The sequence below is a fragment of the Sapajus apella genome, unplaced genomic scaffold (genome assembly GCF_009761245.1).
Source record: "Sapajus apella isolate SASKATOON/1434 unplaced genomic scaffold, GSC_monkey_1.0 scaffold193, whole genome shotgun sequence".
NCBI lineage: Eukaryota > Metazoa > Chordata > Mammalia > Primates > Cebidae > Sapajus > Sapajus apella.
The window spans coordinates 560,268-585,386 of NW_022437133.1; the positions used below are offsets into that span (position 1 = coordinate 560,268).

General features: G+C 40.4%; 1 pseudogene; it reads left to right on the forward strand.

Annotated features, from left to right (window-relative positions):
* Nucleotides 1–21,616: 21,616 nt before the first annotated feature.
* Nucleotides 21,617–25,119, forward strand: part of LOC116543711 — a 50,134-nt pseudogene continuing 46,631 nt past the window's right edge.

Sequence of the window (25,119 nt, forward strand, 5' to 3'; positions counted from 1 at the left end):
CCCAAAATGTTTCTATACTTTAGTTATATATTGCTAAATATTCTCACTCATCCTTTAAAAAAATAATAGTAGGCACTCAAAATTATAATGCAGCAAATATGTGGTAGACGTGAGATTAAACCAAAGCTTCTCAGATTCTGAAGTTGGTAATGATAACTGCTGTGGTATAGTGTTGCTTTTACCAGCAAATCATAAGTCGTTTGAAGATTTTAATTTCTCTATTAACTAGCATAATATCTTGATAAGAGAACTAGCTCAACAAATACCTGTCGAAAGCTTTAAGTTCTATTAAGGGACAAACATTTTGATTTGAACTATCAAAGAAACTAGATACTGGAATACAGGCTCTATGATATAAAATGTGTTAGTCAGGTATTATAAAACTGCAAAGGTATAGGAAAGACTATGAAGCATCACAGAAGTAGTTGCTTCAGGAAGAAGCTCCTAGACCCTAGATCTCAGGGAACAAAACAAAGAGATTTACATTATTAAAAGCTAGAAGGTCAGAGGAGTGTCTTTACAAAGTTAGGATCAGACAGTGTCAGTGAATCCTGGTACCTCTGAAATACCTCAGTTAGCCTGCTCACAGACATGTGAAAACTGCAACTTGGAACCAATTGATGTTATAACTAATGTCATTGTCAGGGAGAAAACATTGCTGTGCTATTATGAGGCAAAACAATGTGATCCATTTTTCTCCTTCAGCATTTTAGTCTCCCTCCTTTCCCCACACCTCTTACCTGCAACTCTCTTGCTCTCTCTCTCACTTTCTATTGGCAGTGACTATAAAGAAGCCATATGGCAATAAAGAAATGTGGTTTGTAGAATCCCAGTTACAACATCAGAATGCAAATAGAAAAAGGTGGGTTTGAAACTAAGAAATAATGATTTAATTATTATTTGATATCACTTAAAATACACCATATTTATTTCAACTGTAATTTAAAATTTATTAGACTTTTGTTTTTAAAAAAAGTTCACAACAAGGAATATAAATGCAAAGTAATTTTTTTGAGAAATTTCTTGTTCCTTAGATTGAAGGAGTAGCTTTTCATTTAAATTAAACTGGAAACTTTAGTTCAAATTTTCATACTTTCAAAATTTGATTTTTCATTTTTTAGTACTATACAGGCAAAGGCTCTTTGCTGAAATCATTTTCAGATCTAGATAAGTTTAAGAAATTATGATACTTTTTTATTTGAGGTTACCATAAATGCTAAGACTGAAATATGAAATATTGTACTGTGATTACAATAAGCAGAAACTTATAACAAATAAAAATATATTGCTTTTTTACGTAAAAACCTTATCTTCTAGTCTTTGCAATCACCTCGGGCAAATCTTTTATAAGGAAACCCTTCTCTGTTCAACTATGTGTACTGTCAAGTTATTCTTCTCAAACAATTGAAATGAAAGTGTTCTCTTTATTTTAAATAAAACTCTTTAACGTTTGAAGCAACAAGAAGTATGTTTTTTTTTTTTTTTAGTTTCTAGTAATTGGTATGACAAATAGTTTCCAAAGGCTGAAGATGAGATAGATATGTTTCATCATTATTTTGGAGCTCTTCTCTGATTATTTATGACTGTATTTCAGTAACCATAAAACTTATGCTAATCGGTGAATTTAATAAAACATCAGCTAAATCTCTGGAAAAGGCAGTAAATAGCTAAATCACATTTAACAGCTGTGCAATTAAAGAGATTTAGCTATTTAAAACTGTCATATTCCTATGAAGGAGAAATAGGACAGAATGTGGCTGTGCTGTAATTTCCTTACAGGCTTTAGAGATAATTGAAATAGCCTATTCTGTCATTTTGTAAAAAGATATTTCATTCTTCAAGTAAGTTCAGCATGCAAAGGATGTTCGGAAAGCTTATAAGAGATGAAGTATCATATCTGAATCCCGTGTGTGTGTGTGTGTGTGTGTGTGTGTGCACTCCTTCCCCTCCAAAGATAGTGGATGTAGTTTCCCAAAAGAATACAAATGATGAGAAAAACTGAGAGTAAGTTGCTAAAGTTTTTGTGAAACAACTCTTCTGAGAAATGTAAATCCAAAGAACTATTATGCCCTGAAGGCTAAAATGTTGTATAGACCAAAACTTACTGGGAAATCTAAAGAAACTGCCTGAATTAAGTTTTCTATTTGGAGGTAGTATCTTTATCCAGATCAGTCATTCATAATCAATGACTCAGTGGTCTCCAATTAAGCTTAGCTATATTTCCACCAATCTTTTGTAGTTTTGTCAAAACTAGTCACGGAAACTATCCATAGTAATTATGGCATATATATTTCAGATTATTACAAATTGATGGGGTAGTGAATAAACATTAATATATATACCTCTAGTCTGACTTTTGCATACCACATATTTTCTTCTTTAATAATTGACTGACTTCTGTTTCATAGTATCTCTGAGTACTTTTGTTTATTCTTCACTTCTTTGACATGACTATACCTTTCCTAATTCTGAGATTAAATTCATAATAATTCTATTAAACACAAATTTATGATAATAGTTATAATGCCTTATAGTGTTTTTTAATCTATAATGAGAACGTAAATCACCTGGAGATCTTGAAAACATGCAGATTCTAATTTAGGAGTTTGGGCATTAAACCTGGGATTTTGTATTTCTAACAAACTTCCATGTTATGTTAATACTGCTGGCTGCAGCACCACACTTTGGGTAGCAAGGCCTTAGAGAATCTGGTTCCAGATACTGGCTTTTTCTTTTTAAATTTCTTTTAGGCCCTAGCATACATTTTATAAAGTTTAATTTTGTGCTTGCTTTTACTCATTCTTCCTGTCTCATATGCAACATTTATACAAACAAAATTGCAGTAACTAAAATATTTTTTATTCCTGTGTAATCAAATTTTTCCTAGACCTCAGCAACTTATATATACCATTAAGGGCTATAGTAAGAGCAGTAAACCAAATTTTATGGTTTTTTTACCTCATGCATTCAAATAGGATATTATTAATCATAACCTCTCAATTGCTCCACAAATATTTATGAAGTCTGCAGCATTATCTAAAATGCACATAATGTCTATTCTCATGATGTATTATTCCTGCTTAACTCATTCTTAATGACTACATATCTGCTGGTCAACATTATCTCCTGTTGCTTCTGAAGTAACAGAGTCCACAAGATGGAAATCCTGCAGTGTTCCATGTTGCAACAGGGAAAAATAGCTTTTATTGTTTTCTCACATTAGAAGTATTAGAATGGTATCAAAGTATTTTTGATTGTATTACAGTATTTCATAAACAATTAGTGGTAGATGATATCAGTTATGGCTTAGAATATCCTTACTCTCTAGATGATTCATCCTTTAGTCCTATGGATAAGTGGGAAGATAAGATAAACTGTAAATAATATGATGTTTATATAATGCTCCCTTACCAATTCTCATAATAAAGCCTTGTTATTTGATCAGGATAGTAATATCTAGCTATCTTTCTATCAAAATTTATAATTCAGAATACTTTTTAGCACCTCTACTCAAGTGGACATCCAGAAATCTCTATTCACCATTTTTTCTAATAGTTCCCCAGACAACTCCATTCACCAGTGAATCTCAGGACATGAGCAGCCTGTCAACTAAAGTTGAAAGTAAGATCACCACACACCTGTTCTTTAGATATAAATTTATTCCCTTTTAAATAATAAAAGTGATACATCCTTCAAAACATCCGTGATTAATTCTTATCTTAATCTTTATTCCTTAAGCATGCTTACTAACCCAGTCTTTCTAATTCACTTCTATGAGCAATCAGTTTTTAAATATAGATCATTTTATTTGTCTTTTCTTCTTTTATAAATTTTAATATTATTGAGAACAAAGGCCACACATAGACACCCGTGTATGTAAAATTGTTATTTGCTGGAAGGGTTTGAAAAATGATTGTTGACTCAACAGTAATGAAAATATGTGTTCATAAGGAGACGCTAAAGTTTTATTCGGCTAGGAGTTTTTTTTATAGGGTTCCAAAATGCCCAGGCCTGATGACAGGCATAAATATGAAGAGCTATGCAATATTATAAAAATAATTTAATGTCTAAGCTTTGCTTACAATGGTAGCTATAAGAAAGCTATACATATATATGATATTGATGTGTCATAAGTGGCCGTGAGAAAAGTGGTGAGTATGTGAATGTTAGAAGTTTATTATATTTACCATGTATAATAGTTGAGATCTCTGTAATAATATACTTGTTGGTGCAAAAGTGTCATTACATTTAGTAATTTTTAAGGTTAACTTTTCCTTTCCTTACAAAACTATCTGTAAGGAAGATAAAAATAAAGACATTAATTTTTCGTATCCTGCCACCACCACCTGTTGTTCCCATGTAGATTATATTTATAGACCCAAGATTCATCATTCTTTATTTTGTAAAAATACCCCCACTGTGTGTCAATTGAAAGAGACTGAATTATTTGTTGGCTTGAATTAAAATATGTTATAAATCATGGTGTTGTTTGAAAATTACAGATGTAAAAACAACAGGGAAAAATTTTGTGGTCTTAACCAATGTGAGATATCATTTTGTGGACTGTACTAATTGTTTTAAGATTCAGAACCTACTTTTGGTTTTTACTATGTAGATTTTGTGCTGCTGTAATTGAATACATAGAGCAGGTAATTTACAATGAACAAAAATTTATTCCTCACAATTTCAGATGCCGGAAAGGCAATGATCTAGGTCCTGATATCTGGCAAGAGCCTTCCTGAGGTAGCAAACATAACATGAGTGAAGGTATCATGTTGCAAAAGGGCAAAGAGACGGCAAGAGAGAGAAAAAGGGACAGAACTTGTCCTTTTTCAAAGAGCCCACTCTTGCAATAATGGCATTAAACTATTCATGAAAGTAGAGCCCTTATGGGTCATTCACCTCCTAAAGGCCCTAATTCTTAATATTGTTACAAGGGCACTTCAATTTCAACAGGAGTTTTGGAGGAACAAACATTCAAACCATAGCAGTGTGCCCCTTGTCTCCCAAAACTCATGTCCTTCTCACGTACAAAATACAGTGATTCCATCTCAATAGTCTGAAGAGTCTTAACTTGCTCCAGCACTGACTTAGAAGTCCAAAGTCTCCTCTAAACATCATGTGAGTGAGACTCACACATGATTCCTACTGAGACAAATTGCTGTCCTTCAGTGAGCCTGTGAAATCAAACAAGTTGTGTACTTCCAAAATACAATGGTAGAACTAGCATGAGAGCATGAGCTAGACATACCATTTAAACATACAATATTTTCCCTAATATGAAACATTGAGACATTGTTTCTGACATTATATGGATAAAAAGTATTTTGAAATATGTACTTTTATATCACAAATTATCTTCACCTACAAACCTCACAGTTATAGTTCTTGGCACATCATATCAATTTTGATCAAGTGGAAATTATTTCAGCATCACAAATCCATTCACAGGATGGTATTCTAGGTACACAGGTAAAATAGGAAATTGTGCTAAGAAAACATAAGAAACATTCAAATGTGAAACAGGAAATGGTATTTTTTATATATATTTAGAATTTCAAATTAGAATTTTGGCCTTAGTTTACATTTATTATTTGCTCATGATCTGCCTGCCTCAGTCTCCCAAAGTGCTGGGATTAAAGGCATAAGCCACCATGCCCAGCCCATCAAAGCAGTTAATTAGCATTTAGAGAATAGATGGCCAGGCGTGGTGGCTCAGGCCTGTAATCCCATCATCTATTTGGGAGCCCAATGTGGGAGATCACTCTAGGTCAAGAGCCTGAGACCAGACTGGCTAACATAGTGAGAGCACCATCTCCACACAAACATACAAAAATAGCTGGGTGTGGTGGTGCAAATCTGTAGTTCTAGTTACTTGGGAGGCTGAAGCAGAACTGCTTGAGCCCAAGAGTTTGAGGCTGCAGTGACCTATGATGGTGCCACTGCACTCCAACCTAGATGACAGAGTGAGACCCTGCCTCAATAATAAATAATATCAAATAGTAGAATCTTCTGAGCTTTTGACCCTTTCCACAGGTTTGTAGGTGCTGAAAGAAATAGGAATGTTACAGGTAGACATTTTTCATTGCAATATAAGTAGAATACCATTTCTAACCACGTTACTGTGCAGACATAGATGGAAAAGCCAGTTGTCCAGGGATATAGCAGGAATTCAAGCATCATACAGATGGCTGAATTTGAAGAGCATTTTCTATTTATTTATTTGTTTGTTTGTTTGTTTGTTTATTTATTTATTTGAGATGGAATCTTGCTCTGATGCCCAAGCTGGAGTGCAGTGGTGCAATCTCAGCTCAGTGTCACCTCTGCCTGACTGTGGGCAAATGAACTCACCACTTAGGAATGGTCCTTAGAGAGGAAATTCTAAAAAGATCCCAGGATTTGCATCATACACACAGAAGATTAAGTCTTCAATCTTCAAAGGGATAGAATCCTGGAGAACACAGAGACACTTAGGTTAGCTAAAGAAGATGAAAATACTGGAAAGGATGTGGAGAAATAGGAACACTTTTACACTGTCGGTAGGAGTGTAAATTAGTTCAACCATTGTGAAAGACAGTGTGGCGATTCCTCAAGGATCTAGAAATAGAAATTCCATTTGACCCAGCAGTCCCATTACTGGGTATATATTCAAAGGATTATAAATCATTCTACTATAAAGCCACATGCACTTATATGTTCATCATGGCACTGTTTACAGTAGCAAAAACCTGGCACCAACCCAAATGCCCATCAGTGATAGACTGAACAAAGAAAATGTGGCACATATACACCATGGAATACTATGCAGCCATAAAAAACGATGAGTTTGTGTCCTTTGTAGGGACTTGGATGAACCTGGAAACCATCATTCTCAGCAAACTGATACAGGAGCAGAGAATCAAGCACCGTATGTTTGATGCTTGATTCAATGAGAACACATGGACTCGGGGAGGGGAGCATTACACACTGGGGTCAGTGTGGTGGGCTAGAGGAGGAACAGCAGGGGTGGGGAGGGATAACTTGAGGAGAAATGCCAAATATAGATGATGGGGAAATGGAGGCAGCAAACCACTTTGCCATGTATGTACCTATGCAACAACCCTGCATGATCTGCACATGTACCCCAGAACATAAAGTACAAAAAAAAAAAAGATGAAAAATGAGGCTGGGCACAGTGCTTCATACCTGTAGTCTCAACATTTTGGGAGGCCGAGGCAGGAGAATCACTTGAGCCCAGAATGTTGAGGCTGGCCTGAGTGACATAGTGAGACCCCATCTCTTCAAAAAATAAAAAGAAACCAGTCAGGTACAGTGGTATGTACCTGTGGTCTCAGCTACTCAGGAGGCTGAGGTGAGAGAATTGCATTGCCTCTCCCTGTGATCTGGGCTTCCTCACAGCATGGTGACTGGGATCAAAAAGCAAGCATCCCAGGAAGACCACAGAGAAACGGTGTCACCTTTTATGACCTACCTTGAATCACTTCTGCCAGTCACAGACCTTCTTGAATTCAAGGGAAAGGAGCGCAGACCTGACTTCATCATGGGAGCAATGTTGAGGTCATGTTGTAGAACAGCACATGCTATTATTATTAACAATAATAATTATTATTATTATTAAGAGGGAGTCTTGCTCTGTCACCCAGGCTAGAGTGCAGTGGGGCAATCTCGACTCATACATCTTCCACCTTCCGGGTTCAAGTGATTCTCCTGTCTCAGCTTCCCAAGTAGCTGGGATTACAGGTGACTGCCACCACGCTCAGCTAATGTTTGTACTGTTAGTAGTGATGGGGTATCACCATGTTGGCCAGGCTGGTCTCAACTCTTGACTTCAGGTGATCTGCCCACCTCAGCCTCCCAAGGTGTTGGGATTACAGGGATGAGCCACTGCACTCAGCACATGCTATTAGTAAAATGTCAGAAAGCAGCCAGGTGTGGTAGTTCCTGCCTATAACCCTGCACTTTGGGAGGCTGTGGTGGGCAGATCACTTGAGGTCAGGAGTTTGAGACCAGCCTGGGCAACACAATGAGACCCCTCCATCTCTATAAAAATAAAAAAACAAAAGATTTTGGCAAGGAAGCAGAGAAAAGGGAACGATTATACACTGTTGGGGGGAATGTAAATTAGTACAACCATTATGGAAAATAGTATGGAGACTTCTCAAAGAACTAAAAATAGAATTGTCATTCAATCAGAAATCTCACTACTGGGTATTTACCCAAAGGAAAGAAATCGATATGTCAAAAATTACCTGTACTCGCCTATAATCCCAGGACATTTGGAGGCCAAGATGGGTGGATCACCTGAGGTCAGGAGTTTTAGCCCAACCTGACCAATATGATGAAACCCTGTCTCTACTAAAGATACAAAAATTAGCTGGGTGTGGTGGTGCACACCTGTAGTCCCAGCTACTCAGGAGGCTAAGACAGGAGAATTGCTTGAACCCAGGAGGTTGCAGTGATTGAGCCAAGACCATGCCACTTCACAATAAAACTCTGTCTTAAAAAAAAAAAAAAAAAAAAAAAAGTGTCTGTACTCATATGTTTATCACAGCACTATTCATAGTAGCAAAGATATGGAATCAACCTAAGTGTCCATGAACAGATGATTGGATAAAGAAAAAGTGGTACATATACACCGTGGAACATGACTCCGCCACAATTAGAATAAAATCGTGTCTTTTGCAGCAGTGTCAATAGAACCAGAAGCCATTATCCTCAGTGTAGCTCAGAAGCAAAGTCAAATACTGAATCTTCTCACGTGTGGGAATTAAACAGTAAGTACACATGGGGAACAATAGATATTGGAGACTCCAAAACATGAGAAGATGGGAGGAAGGATGAAAATTCTCCTACTGAGTACAATGTTCACTATTTGGGTCATGGCTACACTCAAAGCCCAGACCTCAGCACTCCACAATATATGCACAGAGAAAACCTGCCCCTGTACCCCAAACATTTTTTGTCTTATTTATTAAAAAATTCAACTATCTGGGTGTGGTGGCTCATGCCTATAATCCCAGCACTTTGGGAAACTGAGGCAGGTGGATCACAAGGTCAGGAGTTCAAGACCATCCTGGCCCAGATGGTGAAACCCTGTCTCTAATAAAAATAGAAAAATTAGCCAGGCACAGTGGCAGCACCTTTTTTTTTTAATTTATTTTATTGCATTTTAGGTTTTAGGGTACATGTGAAGAACATGCAAGATTGTTGCATAGGTACACACGTGGCAGTGTGATTTGCTGCCTTCCTCCCCATCACCTACATCTGGCATCTCTTCCCTTGCTATCTCTCCCCAGGCACCTTTATTCCCAGGTACCCCAGAGGGTGAGGCAGAAGAATCACTTGAACCTGGGAGGTGGAGGTTGCAGTGAAATGAGATCATGCCACTACATTCTAGCCTGGATGACAGAGTGAGACTCCCTCCCAAAAAAAAAAAAAAAAATTCAACTTTTGGCTGGGTGCAGTTGCTCATGCCTGTGATCCTAGCACTTTGGGAGGCCAAGGTGGGCAGATGAACTGAGGTCAGGAGTTCAAGACCAGCCTGACAATACGGTGAAACCTTGTCTCTACTAAAAATATAAAAATCAGCCTGTAGTGATGTGTGCCAATAATCCCAGCTACTTGGGAGACTGAGGTAGAAGAATCACTTGAAACTGGGAAGCAGAAGTTGCAGTGAGCCAAGATTGTGCCATTGTACTCCAGCCTAGACAACAGAATGAGACTGTATCAGAAAAAAAAAAAATCAACTTTTGGCCAGGCATAACAGCTTATACTTGTAATCCCATCAATTTGGGAGGCTGAGGTGGGCAGCTCACTTGAGGTCAGATCTTCAAAACAAGCCTGTCCAGCATGGTGAAACGCCATTTCTACTAAAAATATAAAAATTAGCTGTGCATGGTGGTACACACCCATAATCCCAGCTACTCAGGAGGCTGAGGCAGAAGAACTGCTTGAACCCAGGAAGCAGAGGTTGCAGTGAGCCAAGACTGCACCACTGCACTCCAGTCTGGGTGACAGAGCAAGACTCTGTCTCAAAAAAATTCGACTTTTATTTTATTGTTATTATTTTTGAGACAGGGTCTCACTCTGTCACTCAGGCTGGAGGGCAGTGGTGTGATCATGGCTCACTGCAGCCTTGACCTCCTGGGCTCAAGCAATCTTCATCTCAGCCCCCTGACTGGCTGGGACTACAGGTGTATGCCAACATACCTGGCTAATTTTGAAACTTTTTGTAGAGACCGGGTGTTGCCAAATTGCTCAGGCTGGTCTTGAACTCCTGAGCTCACGTGATCCACCCACCTCAGCCTCCCAAAGTGTTGGATTACAAGCATGAGCCATTGCACCAGCTCTCAACTTTTGTGTTAGATACAGGGGGTACATGTGCAGTTTTGTTACAAGGGTATTTTGCTCCCAGGCAGTGAGCACAGCACATAATAGGTAGTTTTTCAACCCATACACCTTCTTCCCTCTCCCATCTAGTAGTCCACAGTGTCTATTGTTTCCCATTTTAAAAATTTAAAAATTAGGCCAGGCATGGTGGCTCACATATGTAATCCCAACACTTTGGGAGGAGAAGGTGGGTGGATCACCTGAGATCAGGAGTTCAAGACTAGTCTGCTGTGAGCCAAGATTGCACCACTGCACTCCAGCATAGGAGACAGAGTAAGACTTCATCTCAGAAAAAAAGAAAAAGTAAAAATGCATTTGAAAAGAACAGCATCAGCCAGGCACAGTGGCTTGTGTCTGCAATTCTAGCACTTTGGGAGGCCGAGGGTGAAGGATAGCTGACACCAGAATTTGAGACTAGCCTGGGCAACATTGTGAAACCCTGTCTCTGTAAAAAATACAAAAATTAGCCAAGCGTGGTAGCATGCATCTGTAATCCTATCTACTTGGGGGCTGAAAGGAAAGGACTGATTGTGCCTGGGAGGTTGAGGCTGCAGTGAGCCACAATTGCACTACCTCATGCCAGCCTGGGCAACAGAGCAAAACCCTGTCTCAAAAACAAAACAAAACAAAACAAAAACATGGAAAAACAAAAACAAAACAGAACAGCACCATTTCCTTATCATTGCTCACTGCAACCTCCTCTCCCCAGGTCCAACAATTCTCTTGCCTCAGCCTCCCAAGTAGCTAAGATTACAGGCGCCTGCCACCATGAACAACTAATTTGCATATTTTTAGCAGAGACTGGATTTCACCATGCTGGCCAAACTGGTCTTGAACTCTTGACCTTGTGATCCACTCACCACAGCCTCCCAAAGTGCTGGGATTACAGACATGAATAACCATGCCCAACCAATCGCTTATATTTTTAAAAAGATGTTTTCTTCATTTCCTAGCCCCTTCTACCAACCTACAAAGTTGCAAATGCTTTAATGTTATTGCAACAACCATCAAAGGTCAAGCTGGGGGCTGCAGCTCCCTAATGAGGGACAGCCTCAAAGGGAGCAGACCTGCCCAGGATGAGCTGCAGGGAAGGACGCTCCCGGGGTCCCCAGGCCCTGGCTGGGGGAGGTGTTAGGGGGGACATACCCAGACTCAGGCCAGGAGAATGCACAGCCAGGGCTGCAGCTGGCACTGGTGGCCCTCGTGCTGGCCATTGAGGAGCTGCTTCTGCACAACCTAGCACTTGTGCTGCCAGGTGCCGGCTGGTTGGTGCACTGCCACTGGCCCTTACTGCCCCGGCCCTGCAGACTGGGAAGTCATAAAACTTCTAGGTGAGGGAGGCCTGGGCAGGAGCCTGCGAACACAGAACGGCCTGCTCCTGGTGGCTTCTATTACCTGCCCAGTGCATGTGTGCTCCTGGAAGAACCAGCAGCCCTGCCTCGAGTTTCTATTGGCTTCATGTGAGGGGTGGGACCCTGTACGTCACAGGGGTGCGCCTCTGGTGACATCACAGGGCCGGCCTTCGGTGACTTCATGGCTGGCGGTACATATCCTGGACCTGGGCTGTGTTCTTAGAGTGGAGCCTGGTAACTGCGACCTCCCAGCTATGCCCTGTGTGTTGCTGGCTGGTGAAGAGTATTGACAAACTCCTACCAAGTACAGTGTGTATATTGGTCAAAAATAGGTAACTATGTCCGGGCGCACTGAGGTAGGAGGATCCCTTCAGGCCAGTAGTTCAACAGCAGCCTGGCAACATGGCACAACTCCATCCCTGTAGTCCCACCTCATCTTCCCAGCTACTTGAACCCAAGGTTCAATGCTGCAGTGAGCTATGATCCTGCCATAGCACTCTAGCCTGTGAGACTGAGGTAAACCCTGTCTTAGCAAACTAAAAAATAAAACTATCCAAGTGTGCAACAGGGAGGGACTGCTTAAAGAAACCATGAAGCTGGCTGGGCCCGGTAATGCCAGCACTTTGAGAGGCTGAGGCAAGAGGATGGCTGGGCTCAGGAGCTGGAGACCCACCTGTGCAACATGATGAAACCCCATATCTACAAAGATACAAAAATTAGGCCAGGTGTGGTGTACACTTGGCCTAATTTTACATATATATAAAATTGTATTTTAGGTTCTGGGTTACATGTGAAGAACATGCAGGATTGTTGCATGGGTACATACATGGCAATGTGGTTTGCTACCTCCACCTCCGTCACCTATATCTGGCATTTCTCCCCATGTTATCCCTCCCCAAATCCCTAATCCCCACTGTCCCTCTCCTATCCCCCGCCACAGACCTCAGTGTCTGATGCTCCCCTCCATGTGTCTATGTGTTCTGATTGTTCAACACCCACCTATGAGTGAGAACATGCAGTGTTTGATTTTCTGTTCTTGTGCCAGGTTCATCCATGTCCCTACAAAGGACACAGACTCATCATTTTTTATGGCTGCATAGTATTCCGTGGTATATATGTGCCACATTTTTCCTGTCCAATCTATCCTTGATGGGCATTTGGGTTGGTTCCAAATCTTTTCTATTGTAAACAGTGCTGCAATGAACATACATGTGCATGTGTCCTTATGATAGAACGATTTATAATCCTTCGGATATATAAATAAAAAGTAATGAGATTACTGGGTCAAATGTAATTTCTATTTCTAGGTCCTTGAGGAAGCACCACACTGTCTTCCACAATGGTTCGACTAATCTACACTCCCATGAACAGTGTAAAAGTATTCCTATTTCTCCATATCCTCTCCAGCATCTGTTGTCTCCAGATTTTTTAATGATCATAATTCTAACTGGAATGAGATGGTATCCAAATGTGGTTTTGATTTGCATTTCTCTAATGATGAGGGATGATGAGCATTTTTTCATATGTTTTTTGGCCTCATATATGTCTTCTTTTGTAAAATGTCTGTTCATATCCTTCGCCCACTTCTGAATGGGCTTATTTTTTCTTGTAAATCTGTTTCAGTTCTTTGTAGATTCTGGATATTAGCCCTATGTCAGATCAGTAGATTGTAAAAATTTTTTCCCATTCTGTTGGTTGCTGATTCACTCTAATGATTGCTTCTTTTGCTGTACAGAAGTTCTGGAGTTTAATTAGATCCCATTTGTCTATTCTGGCTTTGTTGCCAATGCTTTTGGTGTTTTAGTCACGAAGTCGTTATCTATGCCTATATCCTGAATGGTTTTGCCTAGGTTTTCTTCTAGGGTTTTTATGGTGCTAGGTCTTATGTTTAAGCCTTTAATCCATCTAGAGTTAATTTTAGTGTAAGGTGTCAGGAAGGGGTCCAGTTTCTGCTTTTTGCACATGGCTAGCCAGTTTTCCCAACACCATTTATTAAACAGGGAATCATTTCCCCATTGCTTGTTTTTGTCAGGTTTGTCAAAGATCAGATGATTGTAGATGTGTGACATTGCCTCTGAGGCCTGTGTTCTGTTCCATTGGTCTATATCTCTGTTTTGATACCATGCTGTTTTGATACCAGTACCGTGTTGTTTTGATTACTGTAGCCTTGTAGTATAGTTTGAAGTCAGGTAGTGTGATGCCTCCAGATTTGTACTTTTTGCTTAGAATTGACTTGGCTATGTGGGCTCTCTTTTAGTTCCATATGAAGTTTAAGGTAGTTTTTTCCAGTTCTTTGAAGAAGGTCATTGGTAGCTTGATGGAGATAGCATTGAATCTATAAATTACTTTGGGCAGTATAGCCATTTTGACGATATTGATTCTTCCTAGCCATGAGCATAGAATGTTTCTCCATCTGTTTGTGTCCTCTCTTATTTCGTTGAGCAGTGGTTTGTAGTTCTCCGTGAAGAGGTCCTTTGCATTCTTTGTTTGTTGTATTCCTAGGTATTTTATTCTCTTTGTAGCAATTGTGAATGGCAGTTCATTCTTGATTTGGCTCTCTTTACATCTGTTATTAATGTATAGGAATGTTTGTGATTTTTGCACATTGATTTTGTATCCTGAGACTTTGCTGAAGTTGCTTATCAGTTTCAGGAGATTTTGGGCTGAGACGATAGGATCTTCTAAATATGTAATCATGTCGTTTGCAAATAGAGAAAATTTGACTTCCTCCTTTCCTAGTTGAATACCCTTTATTTCTTTTTCTTGCCTGATTGCTCTGGCTAGAACTTCCAATACTACATTGAATAGGAGTGGTGAGGGAGGGCATCCTTGTCTAGTGCCAGATTTCAAAGGGAATGCTTCCAGTTTTTGCCCATTCAGTATGATATCTGCTGTGGGTATGTTGTAAATAGCTTTTATTATTTTGAGACATGTTCCATCAGTACCTAGTTTATTGAGAATTTTTAGCATAAGGGGCTGTTGAATTTTGTCAAAGGCGTTCTCTGCATCTCTTGAGATAATCATGTGGTTTTTGTTTTTGTTTCTGTTTATGTGGTGAATTACATTTATAGCCTTGCGTATGTTGAACCAGCCTTACATCCCCGGAATGAAGCCTACTTGATCGTGATGGATAATCTTTTTGATGTGCTGTTGCAATCGATTTGCCATCTGTATTCATCGCGGATATTGGCCTGAAGTTTTCTTTTCTTGTTGAGTCTCTGCCTGGTTTTGGTATCAGGATGATGTTGGTCTCATGAAATGATTTGGGAAGGACTCCCTCTTTTTGGATTGTTTGGAATAGTTTCAGAAGGAGTGGTACCAGCTCCTCTTTGTATGTCTGGTAGAATTTGGCTGTGAACCCATCTGGACCTGGGCTTTTATTGGTGGGTAGGCTATTAATTGCTGCCTCAACTTCAGCCCTTGTTATTGGTCTATTCAGCATTTCAAATTCTTCCTGGTTTAGAATTGGGAGCACACAAGTGTGCTAGAATGTATCCATTTCTTCCAGATTTACAATTTATATGCATAGAATTGTTTGTAATAGCCTCTGATGGTGGTTTAAATTTCTGTGGAATCAATGGTGATATTCCCTTTATCATTTTTATTGCATCTATTTGATTATTCTCTCCTTTCTTTTTTATTAATCTGGCTAGTGGTCTATTTTGTAGATGTTTTCAAAAAACCAGGTCCTGGATTTATTGATTTTTTAAGGGACTTTTTGTTTCTCTGTCTCCTTCGGTTCTGCTCTGGTCTTAGCTATTTTTTGTCTTCTGCTAGCTTTTGAGTTTTTTTGATCTTGCTCCTCTAGCTCTTTCAATTTCAATAGGGTGTCGATTTTAGACCTTTCCTTGCTTATCATGTGGGCATTTATTGCTATATATTTTCCTGTAGACACTGCTTTAAATGGGTCCCAGAGATTTGAGTATATTGTGTCTTCGTTCTCATTGATTTCAAAGAACATCTTTATTTCTGCCTTCATTTCATTGTTTATCCAGTCAACATTCAAGGGCAAGTTGTTCAGTTTCTATGAAGATGTGTGATTTTGAGTTAGTGCCTGAATTCTGAGTTCTAACTTGATTGTACTGTGGTCTGAAAGACTGTTTGTTATGATTTCCATTCTTTTGCATTTGCTGAGGAGTGATTTACTTCCAATTATGTGGTCAATTTTAGAGTAGGTATGATGTGGTGCTGAGAAGAATGTATATTCTGTGGATTTGGGGTGGAGAGTTCCATAAATGTCTATTAGGCTGCTTGGTCCAGATCTGAATTCAAGTCCTGGATATACTTGTTAATTTTCTGTCTGGTTGATCTGTCTAATATTGACAGTGGAGTGTTAAAGTCTCCCACTATTATTGTGTGGGAGTCTAACTCTCTATGTAAGCCTTTAAGAACTTGCTTTATGTGTCTGGGTGCTCCTGTATTGGGTGCATATATATTTAGGATCATTAGTTTTTCTTGTTGTATTGATCCCTTTGCCATTATGTAATGTCCTGCTTTGTCTCTTTTGATTTGTGTTGGTTTAACGTCTATTTTATCAGAGACTAGAATTGCAACTCCTGCTTTTTTTTTTTGCTCTCCATTTGCCTGGTAAATATTCCTCCATCCATTTATTTTGAGACTATGTGTATCCTTTCATGTGAGATGAGTTTCCTGGATACAGGACACAGATGGGTTTTGGCTTTTTATCCAATTTGCCAGTCTGTGTCTTTTGATTGGGGCATTTAGCCCATTTACATTTAGGGTTAATATTACATTTAGGGTTGTTAAGTGTGAATTTGATCCTGCCATTTTTATGCTAGCTGGTTGTTTTGCCCATTAGTTGATGCAGTTTCTTCATTGTGTCACTGCTCTTTACCATTTGGTATGTTTTTGGAGTTCCTTTGTATGTTTGCTTCTTTCAGGATTCTCTTGTAAAGCAGGCCTGGTGGTGATGAAATCTCTGAGTAATTGCTTGTTCATAAAGGATCTTATTTCTCCTTCACTTATGAAACTTAGTTTGACTGGATATGAAATCCTAGGTTGAAAGTTCTTTTCTTTAAGGATGTTGAATATTGACCCCCACTGTCTTCTGGCTTGTAGGGTTTCTGCTGAGAGATCCACTGTGAGTCTGATGGGCTTCTCTTTGTGGGTGACCTGACCTTTCTCTCTGGCTGCCCTTAGCATTTTTTCCTTAATTTCAACCCTGGTGAATCTCACAGTTATGTGCCTTGGGGTTGCTCTTTAAGGAATATCTTTGTGGTGTTCTCTGTATTTCCTGGACTTGAATGTTGGCCTGCCTTTCTAGTTGGGGGAGTTCTCCTGGATAATATCCTGAAGAGTGTTTTCCAGCTTGTATTCATTCTCTCCATCACATTCAGGTACACCTATCAAATGTAGATTAGGTCTTTCACCTAATCCCGCATTTCATGGAGGCTTTGTTCATTGCTTTTTACTCTTTTTTCTCTAATCTTGCCTTCTCATTTTATTTCATTGAGTTGATCTTCAACCTCTGATACCCTTTCTTCTGCCTGGTCAATTCAGCTATTGAAACTTGTATATGCTTCTTGAAGTACTCATGTTGTGTTTTTCAACTCCATCAATTCATTTTTATTCCTCTCTAAGCTGTTTATTTTTGTTAGCATTTCATCAAACCTTTTTTCAAGGTTCTTAGTTTATTTGCATTGGGTTAGAACATGTTCTTTTAGCTCAGGGAAGTTTGTTATTATCCACCTTCTGAAGCCTGTTTCTGTCAATTCATCAGATTCATTCTCCATCTAGCCTTATTCCCTTGCTGGTGAGGAGTTGTGATCTCTTGGAGGAGGAGATGCATTCTGGTTTTGGGTATTTTCATCCTTTTTGCATAGTTTCTTCCCATCTTTGTGGATTTATCTACCTGTGGTCTTTATGGTTGGTTACTTTCAGATGGGGTCTCTGAGTGGATGTCTTTTTTGTTATGATGAAGTTATTTCTTTCTCTTTCTTAGTTTTCCTTCTAACAATTAGGCCCCCCTGCTGTAGGAATGCTGGAGGTCCACTCCAGACCCTGCTTGTTTGGGGATCGCCTGCAGTGGCTGCAGAACAGTAAGGTTTGCTGCCAGTTTCTTCTTCTGTTATCTTTGTCCCAGAAGGAAGAGTGCCCTCTAGATGTCAGCCTTAGCCCTTCTTTATGAGATTTCTCTTTGATTGTATGGGGGACAGGGAGCTGCTTGAGGAGACAGTCTGTCCCTTATAGGAGCTGAAGTGCTAAGCTATGAGCTCTGTTGTTCTGTTCAGAGCTGCTGGGCAGGTATAGTTAAGTCTGCTGCAGCCGAATTCATAACTGCTTTTTTTTCCCAGGTGCTCTGTCCTGGGAAGGTGGGTCTTTATTTATAACTTCCTGTCATTCTGCTTCCTTTTTTCAAAGATGCGCTGCCCAGCGAGGAGGTAGCCTAGTCACAGCCTACCAGCAGAGGCATTGCTGAGCTGCCGTGGTCTCTGCCCAGCTGCTGTGTGAACTTCCTGGCGGTTTTTTTTATAGGGATATAGTTAGAACTGCCTTGGTAATGACAGTCTGCCTCAGTAATTGCAGACTGCCTCCGTAATGGCAAACTGTCTCGGTAATGATGGACTGTCTCCGTAATGGTGGACTGCCTCTGTAGTGATGGACTGCTTCAGCAATGGAGGACACTCCTCCCCCCACAGAGCTCGACCATCCTGGATCCAGCTATGCTTGCTGTGAAACTCTCAATCCAGAGCATTTCAGATTGCTGGTCTTTGTGGGGGTGGGATGAGCCAAGCCAGGTAACCTGGCTCCCTGTTTCAACCCCCTTTTTTTCAGTTGAATGAGTGACTGTCTCCCAGGCATTTCAGTCGCCAGTTGAAACAGTGCCTGGATTTGTGTGAGTTTTTGTATGGTGACCTGCCTCACTAGCTGAAACAGCCCCATGGAGACTCATGGTGCTTTTCTACCAGGGCATCTCCTGGTCTGTGGGCAGTAAAAATTTGTTTGAAAATGTGGTGATCACTCAACCTCTGCATTGTCACTGAAAACTGCAATACAGAGCTGTTCCTATTTGGCCATCTTGGATTGTCCACAATTATCACTGATTTTCATTAGGAAATTGAAAATTCATTTGTCTCAGTTGGAAGTGAGATCACTCACCTTCTGTGTCACTGTGCCTGGGAACTGTGGACTGAAGCTGTTCCTATTCAGCCATCTTGGCCCAGATCTCAGTGGATCAGCTTTTCTGCAAAAAAAATGATAAGTTTTCCCCCTTTAAGTAAAGTATATTTAAAGGGTAATTTTTTTATATATAGAGAGAGAGTCTTGCTATGTCACTCAGGCTAAGTGCAGTGGCACAATCTGGCTTACTCCAACTTCTGCCTCCTAGGTTCAAGCAATTTTCTTGTCTCAGTCTCCCGAGTAGATGGGATTACAGGTGCACACCACCATGTACAGCTAATTTTTGTACTTTTTTAGTAGAGATGGATTTCATCATGTTGACCAGGATTGTTTTGAACTCCTCATCTTGTGATTCACCCATTTTGGCCTCCAAAAGTGCTGGGATTACAGATGAGAGCCACCACACCTGGCAGTAATGCTTTTTATAATGTTTTGTTTTAGGAAAGTAAAAATAATGAGTAGCACTCCACTCCAGTTTTCTCTTACTGGTTCGTGTGTGTGTGACGGAGTTTCACTGTTGTTGCTCAGGCTGGAGTGCAGTGGCATGCTCTTGGGTCACTGCAACTTTTGACTACCAGGTTCAAGCAATTCTCTTGACTCAGCCTTTCAAGTAGCTGGGATTATAGGCACCTGCCACCATGCCTGGCTAATTTTTGTATTTTTAGTAGAGATGGGGTTTCACCATTTTGACGAGGCTGGTCTCAAACTCCTGACCTGAGTTGACCCACCCACCTCAGCCTCCCAATGTGTTGGGATTACAGGCATGAGCCCCTGCACCTGGCACCTTACTTTTTTAAAAAAATTATATGTAGATGGAGTCTTGTTCTGTCACCCAGGTTGGGGTGCAATAGCAGAATATTGGTTCACTGCAACCTCCACCTCACAGTTTCAAGTGATTCTTCTGCCTCAGCCTCCTGAGTAGCTGAGATTACAGGCATGACCACGATGCCCAGCTAATTTTGTATTTTCAGTAGAGACGGGGCTTTGCTGTGTTGGTCAGGCTGGTCTCAAACTCCTGACTTCAGGTGGTTCTCCTGCCTCAGCCTCCCATATTGCTGGGATTACAGACATGTGCCACCATGCCTGGGCATTCTATGGTTTTTAATATGCACAGATTATTAAAATTTTAATCCTACATAAGAGGAGAGAGTGTCAGGTAATGAAACCCAATATGCTTTTTACTGAGTAAATTTTTCTGTACAGCCAAGGGCTTTGTGCAGGAGTGACACTGTTGGGAATCTCTTCTCTTTGGGCTTTACCTGTAACTGGGTGCTGCTCTGTGGTAATGGAGATAACTTTGAGAGCAGCAACTGCTGAGCATCTGAAGACGCAGCCTCGGCCAAGCTGTCTTTTCTATCTTGCTCCCTAAACACTTCATCAACACTTCAAAATACTTAGTTTTAATATTTCTTACAACATCTTTTGCCACACAAAGTCACTCTCTGCCCCAGTTTTACTCTGATTCTCAGTAGAATTCTAGGTTACTGGCATCCTCTGCCCCCCAATATTCTTCTTAAAACTATTTTTATAAAAACGTTCAAATCTTGTGAACTCTTCTTTAGCTCCTCTCTGTCTCATTTTAAGTCTCTTGAGGCCCCTGCCCTCATCCTCTCTACACTGAAGAGTGCCAGCTTGCAGCTTCACCCCGAGCCCTCTTTCTCTTTTCTTACTGTGTCTTCCTTACAGACAATCCCACCCTGCCCACCTTTTACAAATATTATATTGTCTGTGTCTTTGAGACTCTCATTCTTGGCCCTGAAGATGCTCCTCATACCAGACCTTCGTATTTTCCTATATGTATGACCCCCTCTTGGACCTCATATGTCCCAGGGAGTCTCCATTTCCCTCTCCATGAGCTCCTCTCAGGGTCTACCAGCTGCCCAAGCCAGATGCCCAGGAGTTACCTTGAGGTATGACTTTCTTCCTTTCCATATCCAGCCTAGCAAGGCCTGCTGACTCTGCCCTGAACACAAAGCCTTGATCCTACCTCATCCTCCTTCATTGCCCTTCAGTGCTCAGTTGGAGCCATGCCACAGAGCAGCCATGTCAGTGTCATTGAAAGTAGGAGGTGGAGCCTGTCATTCTCTCGGCTGTCATTTGTAGTGGCTTCCACTGTACTTGGAGTAAAACTCACAGCCCCTGATCGGGTCTGCAGGGGCATGGCTGAGCTGCCCACTGCCATTTCTCTGCTTTTCCTGCATGGCCTCTGTGGATCACTTGCTCTGTGCCAGCCACTGTGGTCATTTATGTGCCTTTCTTCCTCTCTGGTCACAGCCTTCTGGCACTGTTGCACTGAGGGCTGGTGTTTGTGGAATGCTCTTAATCAAGGACTTTCTGTGCTTCTCCTTTCTATTAGCATCACAATTGAAACACCACCATGATGGAGAGGTCTTCACTAAGCACTGTCTCACCTCAGCTGTGAGGCTTACTGACTCATCCTCCTTCCATTTTTCACAGAGCGCTGCTGGCTGACTTTTTCCTCCCACTACAGCACAGTGGCTCTGACAGCCAGATCATGCCTGTCTTGTTTACTTCTCAAGGAGGTGCTCAACAAATATTAGTGGAGTGATTCCATGTCATCAAAGTGTCCTGTAAGCTGGCAGAAATGTCTGTGGCTTTTGGTTATGTAGCATGCATTGTGACACTTGGAAGTGCAGAAGGGACCACAGGCACAACATCCAGAAGTGCCACAAACTGTCCCAAGAAGGAAGGCCGCAGTGGGGATCCATGTTGCCATGACCCTGTGGCCCTCATCTTCTCCTGAAACAGACCCTTTAAGTTTTAGTGCACAGAAATCAAGTATCCTGGGTGAGGAGCCCTACCCTCGCTATGGATTTGAAGTGGGGTACATGGCACTCACTGAGTCTTCAGAGACCATCTTCTAGGTGCAATTCAGTTGGCAGCTACAAATTTAGGTCACTTATTCTATGTTATTTGCAGAATTCATGTACTTGATTTTTTAACTACTTACACTATTTTAAGTATCTAAGAACTTACTATATTGAACAGTCAAAATGTTTTTTCTTCTCCTTATCAGCATTTTTTGTGATATTTTATGTCCCCTTATATCTGATCATAAGTCAGCCAGTGAATAATTTTTCTCACTCTTTAAGTCATTATGTTTCCAAGTGATGTAATGAAATAGGTCAGGTGGTGAACATTGTTTATCATTAGCAATGCCACCATGATGTCACTAGTATTCAAGAGGAGATGATGCCTAAGAAGGAGGATCTGCATGACAGGCCTCACCTCTGCGCTCTTGTATTTTTGGAAATTGAGGATGGTAAGGAGAATCTGCTAAACTTAACCAGGCACAGTGGCTCATGCCTGGAATTTTAGTGCTTTGAGAGGCTGAAGCAGGAGGATGGCTTTAGGCCAGGAGTTTGAGACCAGCCTGGACAACAGAGTAAAACCTTATCTCTGCAAAAAAAAAAAATTCAACAATTACCCAGGTGTGGTGGCATGTGCCTGTAGTCCCAGCTACTCAGGAGGCTGAGGTAGGAGGATTGCCTACACCCAGGAAATTTAGGCTACTGCACACCAGCCTGGGCAATGGAGAAAGACCCTGTCTCTAATGGAAAAAATAGAATCATTTAAACCTAAAAGCATCATTGGTGCTTGCCATGAAGCAAGCTTACTTCTTTCTGATAGAAGGAGGAGGTTATTGAGTTATTTTGCTCACATATGTAGTCATAGGAGAATATATTGGCTTTATTTTTATTATTTTTTTTTGAGATAAAGTCTTGCTCCATCAACCAGGCTAGAGTGCAGTGGCACAATCTCAGCTCGCCACAACCTCCACCTCATGGGTTCAAGCAATTCTCCTCCCTCAGCCTCCTGAGTAGCTGGTATCACAGGCCTGCACAGCCACACCCAACTATTTTTTTAATTGTATTTTTAGTAGAGATGGGGCTCCACCATGTTGGCCAGGCTGATCTCAAATTCCTGACTTTAGGTGATCCACCTGCCTTGGCCTCCCAGAGTGCTGTGATTACAGGCATGAGCCACCATGTCTGTCCAGGAATGGATTATTTTTATCTTCCCCTTTTTAGGCATTGCCATGGCATTGTAAAATGTCATGACATTGGTGGAAGTGTAGTAGCAGTGAGGACGACCAAGGCCACTCTCTTCGCCATCTTGGTTTTGGTGGGTTTTGGCTGGCTTCTTTACTGAAACACATTTTATCAGCCAGGTTGTTATGACCTGTATCTTGTGCTGACTTTATTCCTCATTCTGTGACTTAGGATGCCTTAACCATCTGGAAATGCAGCTCAGTAGGTCTCAGCCTCATTTTATCCAGCTCTGATTTAAGATGGAGTTGCTCTGGTTCAAACACCTCTGACAATATTGCTGCTTTCCTTATGGTTCCCAAAAAGGAGAGGCAATCTTAAATTTTTTATTGTTGTGAACCACTGCAAGTATTGAGGAAATATTCACTACTTCCAACCTCATAGTCCTGCAGTCTTTTAACACCTGTGAGTCAGGTGTTGGGAACTGGGCAGTGCAGAAGACAGTGCGCCGCCCCATGCATTCTGGAGAATTTAATCTGGTGGGGAGACACATAGTAAGTAGGAGATATTCACAATGTAAGAAGGTGTTAATGTCTGGGAAAGAATTAAGTGGAATAAAGGGGATAATGAGTCAGGGACTGTGACTGGGCAGCCTAGATAATACATGATGAGCATATTCCGCAGTTGGCATCACCTCTTTCTAAAACTTCCAGTTTTCACTCTCAACTCCAACAAATGGTTCTTTTTTATTTTATAGAAAATTCATTAGAATTAGGTTTATATATTTTCTTGTTGAATTAACAGAATAATTGCGTTTAATATTACTCTCTAATGTGACTGAAAGACTCTAATCTTTTACTGTTATTTGTTTATGGGCATATTTCATTTTAAAGCTATGATAATTATTTCATTTTTTGTGGCTTCTCAAAAACACTTCTGTTTCTTATCTCAAAGAGCTCCTACACTAGACCCCTTCAGATTTGGTGCTAATAACATTAAGTAAGAATTTAAGACAAGCCTTTAGATGTTAGAGGAAAACCAATCTAAAAACTAATTAATTAATTAATTTCAAGTTAACATTCAAGTTGAGGTGTGGAGGTGGAGGAGAAGTAAGGAGAAAGGTCTGGCAGTAGGTATAATTTTGCATTTTATAGTAGTGTTTTGATAGTTTGTTGATATCACCAAAATAATTCATCAATCAGCTTCCTGACAGCTCTTCAACTTTTATTTTTTAAAAAACAGGGTCTTCTTACGTTTTCTGGACTGAACTAGAACTGCTGGGCTCAAGTTATCCTCCTGCCTCAGTCTCCTAAGTAGTTAGGGCTATAGTCATGTGCCACCATGCCCAGGTTTCAGCCTCTCCCAACCACCAGGTTGAAAAATATTTAAATGTTACATACAGAGGTGCAAGGAGATCTATATATAAATAGTACCAAGTAAATTGCTTGAATCTTTCTTTTTAGAGTTCTGTTTCTATATGGCTTTCAATTAATAAATACATTTTTCTTTTTTTTAAGGCAGATTCTCACTCTATTGTTCAGGTTGGAGTGCAGTGGCTCACTGCAGCCTCTGCCTCCTGTGTTCAAGTGATTCTTTTGCCTGAGCCTCATGAGTAGCTGGGACTACAGGTACCTGCCACCACACCCAAAGCACTCTCTCTATATATATGTGTGTGTGTGTGTGTGTGTGTATACACATATATATATATATATATATATATATATATTGTATTTTTGGTAGAAATAGGATTTCATGATGTTGGCCAGGCTGCCCTCGAACTCCTGACCAAAGTGATCCACCTACCACAGCCTTTCACAGTGCTGGGACTACAGGCATGAGCCACCAGGCCTGGCCATTTCTTTTTTTATATATTTTTAAATTACAGTTTTTCTACCTATTCAAAAGTAGAGAAAATAGTACAAAGAACACTGAAATACCTGTTTCTCAATTTCTGTCGTCATTAAGATTGTCCCACATTTTGTTCTTCTATTTCTTTACCTCCCTTTTGTAGGAGTATTGTAAAGCAAATCACAGTCATTACATCATTTTATCTGTTCAGTGTGCATCCCCAAATGGTATTAACATTTTCTTTTTTTTTTAATTTATTTTATTGAATTTTAGGTTTTGGGGTACATGTGAAGAACATGCAAGATTGTTGCATAGGTACACATGTGGCAGTGTGATTTGCTGCCTTCCTCCCCATCACCTATATCTGGCATTTCTTCCCA